The sequence below is a fragment of the Fukomys damarensis genome, unplaced genomic scaffold (genome assembly GCF_012274545.1).
Source record: "Fukomys damarensis isolate Sample0158 unplaced genomic scaffold, DMR_v1.0_HiC HiC_scaffold_2, whole genome shotgun sequence".
NCBI lineage: Eukaryota > Metazoa > Chordata > Mammalia > Rodentia > Bathyergidae > Fukomys > Fukomys damarensis.
In genome coordinates, this window is record NW_022900914.1 from 49139989 (window position 1) to 49147181 (window position 7193).

General features: G+C 34.9%; 1 protein-coding gene across 1 annotated transcript in view; it reads left to right on the forward strand.

Moving 5' to 3' along the window:
- Nucleotides 1-7193, forward strand: part of CUNH2orf78 (chromosome unknown C2orf78 homolog) — a 23657-nt gene that overhangs the window by 15828 nt on the left and 636 nt on the right.

Here is a 7193-nt window from a genome sequence, read left to right on the forward strand (position 1 = left end):
AAGGTACAAGATCCCAGTAATGAATGTAACTGTACTGTCTACTTAGAGTGTACCAATAAATTCAATTTAAAATTTAAAAAAATAAAATGAGAAAACACCTGAGAAACTTTATGAATACCAAACCAGCACTACAATGAATTCTAAACAATATCCTAGAAAAAGACAATGAAGGTAACAACATAATGAGGCCCAACAGAGCAAATCACATAGGCAAGCCAAGAAACTAAAAGGAGAAGGTGAAAAAAAACATGATAATAATAAGTTAGTACATATCAGTTATAACCATCAATATTAATGGCCTCAATTCACCAATCAAGAGAAATAGACCAGCAGAATGGATTAAGAAGCAAGATTCAATAATATGTTGTATACAAGACAGGTGTAGTGTAAAAGAAGCCCATAGACCTAAAGTGAAAGGACAGAAAACTTCTTCATGTAACAGGAGCTCCCTCCCCTCCAAAAACGCAGGGGTAGCAATCTTATTCACAGACAAAATAAGTTTCAAACTTAAACTGATTGAAAGAGACAAAGAAATTCACTACATCCTTGTGAAGGGAACAATTCAAGAGGAAGAGATAACAAATAATTTATTTTTAATTTATTGAGTATATCAGAAAGTATATATGCTTTTTTTCCCCTCTTTTCTTCTTTTTTTTTCTTTTTCTTTTTCTTCCTCTGATGCTGGGGATTAAACTCGGCATATTGTTCTGGCTAGGCAGGTGCAGCACTATTGAGCTAAATCTCAGGCTTTACATTTATATTTTTAAAATTTATCAATACATTAATCCTTGTCTCTGTATGTTGGTCTACCAAATTGATGAGTTATTTTGGTTCTCATTTTCTTTGCTTTTTATTTGAGAATTTATGAAATCTATATAGATGAGTAGCATGAAAAGTATTAAGGTCCATCTGTCATTTTCTTCTTTCATCTCTGCTTTCTACAAACTTCCTTTTCTGTCACTACAGTTTCTTTCAAAATTTGTTAAGACAAATGTTGTTATGTTATCAATATATCTTTGTACCTATTTTCTACTGATGATGAATATTAATTTTTAAGTAAATTTTATTATAACTATACCTAATCATTAATATCATTTAGTATCTGGTACATATTACAAATTCTCCAACTCCCTTAAAGATGATATTTGTTTTTTCTCAAATTATACAAATCACCAACATTCCACACATCACTGCACTGTTTTATTATACCTAAGTATATATTGTGTTGTAGAAAATATGCATTGTATATATGTGTGGGGGGTATGTTTTTACATATGTGTGTGCACTATTAAATGAGAAACATGGGCATGAATGTGGTAGGATTGTGCACATTTGGCATATTGATAGTTTCTCTGGCAACCTTATGATTTCTTTAACTTACATGCTTGACTTAATTCACAGTCATTCATTTGGGAAGAATATTACATATCTATTGGTGTTAAATTCTATCATTATGCTTATAAAAATATAATAAAAATAAGTATGGGATATAATAAAATAGAAACAGAAAAATCTGATCTTAAAAATGTGAATTTTTTTAGTTGCTTTTGGATTTCAAATATATAAGTACATTTTTTTCTGTGGGAAGTTTTGTTAGAAAATGTAAGTGGTACAATCAACAAGTATATGATATTTATCAATTAAAAAACCAAGGAGTTTATAAATCATAAAATTTTGAGGACAGTTTCTCAACTATAATATATAACTTTCTTTTATTTATAATTACATTATTTCAAAAATATTATAAGAAAATAAGAAAGAACATAATGTTTGAAGATCATATCAAACTAATGTATTTAAATTAGTCTGTTACATAAATCTTATTTCATATCCTTTTTTTGCTGTCATATATATATGTATATTTGAAATTTTTATTTAGTATCTTCATTTCTTATCATCTATGTTTACAATCTTTAATAAAAAAATCAAAGAAGCAGTCCCAAACATGTCTGCAGTGAACAAACTTTTCAACATAATATATTTACCATTTAGGATGGGGGCTCAGACAGAGCTAGGACGAGAGGAGTAGATAAGTAAAAGAATTGGAGAAGGTTTCAAGTGAAGCCAGAGGACATAGAATGATCATACAATCTTCAGGAAACTGTTAAATTCAAAAGGGATAGACAGAGTAGAAGTATAAAGACAAGAATATATCCCCTTAACAGTAATAGGGGCTCACTTTCCCTTGAAACCACTGACCCCTGTTTGAGGTAGAATGACAGAAGAAAAGAACATAAAGAAAAGAGAAAAAATGATAAAAGAAGAAGATATCTGAGTTAGGGCAGGAGCAGAAACAGAAAGGGAGATGAGGGATAATATGGTGGAGCAAGAGACTGAGTTGGAGAAAGGACAGAAAAAAAACTTTGCAGAGTGGAATGAGGAAAAGAAAGAAAAATATGGATTTGAAAGTTCAGACTATATTTCTGCTGTCATAGTATACAACATGCGCAGCTAGCTGATGGTAGAACTCCACGAAACAGACTGACCTCAGGCTGCAAGGCCCAGATTGAGTTCCCCGACCTCCTGAATGGTTGAACTCCACACAGTTCTACTACAGGTTTCCCATGCCCTTTCTTTAAAGATGTTCAATGTTGGGAACTCAGAAAAATACCCTTTATGACCACCTCTGCCTCTGCAGAGTGGGTCCAAAGACTGGCACAATCAGGAGGTCTGAGAGTTCGGGGCGGGGGGATCAAGGGCGCCTGCACAGCTAGCTACCTTCCTGGCGCTGGAGCAATGGCAGTGGCCCGGCAGTGGGGGTGGGCCCAAGCCGAGGTCAAATCTTTTTTAATAAATGCCTTCACAATACCATATCCTTTTCCATAACACCTGTCAGAGTTATAATTCTATATGTACTTGTGTGATTCTTTCATATATATTCCTTCACAGAGGATGGTTATAGTCTCTCTGCTCACACTAAGCACAGTACCCCCACATACCAGATGTTCAACGAGTATTTTCTGAATAAACAAACAGAAAGGCACAGTGTAACAATATCCACAAAAATGAAAGAATTCAGGGATTTAGCTCAGTGGCACCATGCCTATCTTGCAAGTGCAAGATCCTAAGTTTGATCCCTGGTACAGAAAAAACAAAAAAAAGAATGCATACTCTTTGCTTCATTGCATATGTATTCAAAGATGTTCATGGAGGAATGCTTACTACTTTAAATTTACAATGTTAAACATTTCTGGGCCAGTTATATAGCTCAGGGGCACCACGCCTGCCTCACAAGCACAAGGTTCTGAGTTTGATTCCCAGCATTGAAAAAATAAAAAATAAAAATTTCTGACTTTCAAGTTCACCAGTATATGGAGAAAAAAATACAGCCTTTAAAGAGAATGAGGTTTCTAAGTACTTTCATAGAAACTTATCTACAACACATTACCTTAAACAGAAGGTTTACTATACTATAAACTACATACACATGCTTGTATTTCCTTTTTTGAAATCTAAAAGGATATATACAAAATTATTGTTATGGTTTAGCTCTAAAATATCCCCCCAGAGTCTTAAGTGTTCAGCATAAGGTGATGACTGGATCACAGGGGCACTCTACTCATCAAAGCATTAATCCACTGATAAGTTCATAGCTGAAGGTGCTGTTCAGAGGTGGGGTCTAGGTGGAAAAGTTGGGTCACTGGGGTGTTCAATGTGGAAGGCTGTATTTTTGTCTCTGGCTCCTCTGTTCTTTCTCTCCTTCCTAGTCCCTATAGTATGAGCAGCTTTTCTTTTCTGTGCCCTTCTACCATGGAGCTAGCCTACCATGGACTGAACCCACTCAAACTGTGAACTACATAATCTCCTTTAAGTTGTATGTGTTGGGATAGTTTGTCCCAGAGATGAAAAAGTGACTAATTGTTAATGATGGTAACTTCTGAATGAGGGAAAAGATTACTTTCTACATCACATGTTTCTATACTTATTGTCTTTTTCCAACAAGCTTACATTAGTATTTTAATCCAGCAAAAAATAAAAAGTTAAACATAATTTACCTCTGGAGTTGGCAACTCACCTGCAGATGAGGTAATTAGTCCTGTTTAAACAACTAGTATTGTGGATATCAGCGAGTTTGTCTACAAAACAAGAAATGTAGAGTTAAGTAAATAAAATAGATATACTGAAAGTAAGTCACAATTTTGTGAAAAGTAACATGTACAAATTACTACAACATTACTGTTACCCCCCCAAAAAATGTTTTTCAGTCACATACAGAATCACCAACCAGAAAACCAGTATTCATTGCTTTCAGGAAAAGTTGCATAGCCCCCTCCTCCTTAGACTCAATGATGTAAACTGCAAAAGGCTTAATCAGGCATTAACAGCTAAAATTGCACACAAACTCATTTGTCTTAATATACAGTGCCCATTGGAATTGGTTTAATCATAGACAAAAGGGAGAAAATAAGCTATAAGAATAAAATTTGTTTCTGAATGAAACAAATGAAATGCCTTTTTTTACTATATTCTTGTAGTATTCGAGATGAAACCCAGAGCCTCACAAGGCAATCACTCCACCACTGAACTACAGGCCAGACCAGTCTTCAATTTTGGGGCGGGGGGAGGGATACTTAGGATGAACTCAGGATCTTGCACTTCTGAGGCAGGTGCAGTGCCACTGAGCTAAATCCCTGGCCCCTCCGATCTTCACTATCGATACTGAACACAAGTACAACTGTAATCAAAGTGGAAAAAAGACACATACACCTTAAATATGTAAAACAAAGACACAATTCCACTGGCCCACTGTTTTATTTTGGTTCTATTTAGGTCTGCCTCACTCATAAGCTTTGTCTTTTGCTCTTTTATGTAACCCTCACACCCTGAGTTTTCCTAATTTATTCTTCTCATTTCTTAATCAATATATAAGACCAAAGATTTCTATTTTTTTAAATATGAATGGTTAGTTCATCTTTCTCACTAAAAATCACTTTCCAAAGTACATTATTTGTGATTAACAGAAGGAAAATTGCTATTCTGTGATCACCATCTGACGTTTCAACCTTAACACCATCAAAAATGAGTTTAATGTCAAAAATATTAAAAATATCAAGAAAGCCCAAAATTACTCAAAATGCAAAGTTCAGGGCCAGGGATTTAGCTCAGTGGTTCTGCCACCTGCCTTGCAAGTACAAGGACCCAAGTTTGATCATCAGTACCAAAAAAAAAAAAAGAACAACAAAATGCAAAGTTCAGGTTTTAAAAAACCAAAACAGCATTATCTTTATTTTACACTATTCAAAAATACATTAACAGAATATCTTTTTTTCATTTTTTTCTTTTTATAGAGTTTTTTGGTACATTCTAGGTGTACTGTACCGTACATTCACTACTGGGATCTTGTACCTTTACATGACAGGTCTTGGTTCTCATTTTTTCCCCTTGTCCCTGCCCTCCCTTTACCCGCTCCTCCCTCCCCATTTACAAATATTTTATTTCCATTTTTTATTTTCTCATATTTTTTTCTTTTCCCTTATTCCCTTTCCCTTACCCTTCCCGCTTTCCCTACACCTTTAGCCCTTTACTTCCTATTTCACATTGTTAATTATCTCATAAGGATCTTGTGTACTATTATAGTTTTTCACACTAGAGAAACTATTTGGTATTTACACATGTGTGACTTATTTATTTCACTTAGGAGTATATCCTCAATATGTATCCATTTTCCTATGAATGAATGTAATTTATCATTCTTAATGGCTGAGTAGTATTCCATTGTATCAAAAAACCACATCTTCTTTATCCAGTTTCCAACTGATGGGCAAATGGGCTGTATTCTAAGTTTTAGCTATTACAAACTGTGCCACTATAAACATGGGTGCACATATGTCACTGTGATATGATTCTTTTAATTCTTTTGGAAAGATACCCAGCAGAGGGACAGCTGGGTCAAGTGGAACCTCTAGTCCCAGCTTTTTGAGGTATCTCCATATTGATTTCCATAGTGGTTGCACCAGTCTGCACTCCCACCAACAATGGAGAAGGGTTCCTTTCTCCCTACAACCCTGCCAACATTTGTTATTGTGTGATTTCTTGATAGCAGCCATTCTTTGTGGTTTCATTTTTTATTACATAATGATTTCATTCCTCCTGATGGGAGCTGGTACATATACATAAGGCATTTTAATTCTTTTTTCATCCCCTCACCGCAATCTTCCCATTTGGGAAAGAGCTATCTGCTTATTTTCTATGATCTTTTTATTTTGGGTTCCTCATGTAAGAGAACCACATGATATTTAAGCTTGTGTATCTTTTTTTTTTTTTTTTTTCGAGACAGGGTCTCACTGTGTAGCTCAGTCTGATCTTGTGCAGCCCCAGCTGGCCTCAAACTCGCGGCAATCCTCCAGCCTCAGCCTTCCAAGTGCTGGGTCCAGCTTTATTTCACTTGCATGAATTTTAAAATAGTGTCACCGTGGGACCAGGGTGAGAAGAGTAGAAAAGGTCCTCAGCGACAAGATTCCCACATGTGCAGCAGTTCCAGGATTTCCTAGACCAAAATAATTCTCAACTGATTTTTGAAGTGAGATTTATATTTAGGATCAAAGTTAGAACAAGAAACAGATCTGCTTTTTCAGTTACATTAATGTAACTTCACAGAATGTCATTAAGCTTTTGGGCTCCCTGAAGCACCTGATTTATCCGTAAAGAAGATGCAACATGCTTACTTAAATTAATAAATTTAAAATCCTTTAAGTGTGTAAATAGTGGTGTTGGTCTTACATATTTCAAGAAAAAGTAGTTGCACTTTTTTTGCACGTTGGATTAAATGCCATCAGCAACAGACATCAGAACATTTTTAACCGATAGTAAAGACTGTCAGTCCAAATGCTTATGTTTTTGAAGTGTATTTCATCACTGGTTAAGGTTTTAAGTAGAAGTTGATTGCCTTTCACGCTGTAAATCAGAAATACAAATTCTGTTTCAGATTTTGTGTACTAAATATTTTTTAACCATTTCCTTAGGACTATATTGAAATGCCAACAGTAAGAAAATATTAGTCAATTACTTTGGAATATATACAGTTGTAGAAAATGCCAACTTAAAATTCATGTTCTGTTGCTAGGATTTTTCTTTTTTTAATCCATTAAAATAATTTCATAGCTTGTTGCATTAAAATATGTGTGTGTGTGTGTGTGTGTGTGTGTGTGTGTGTGTGTGTGTGTGTGTGGTGTCACCGTGCTTGTGAGCTGGAC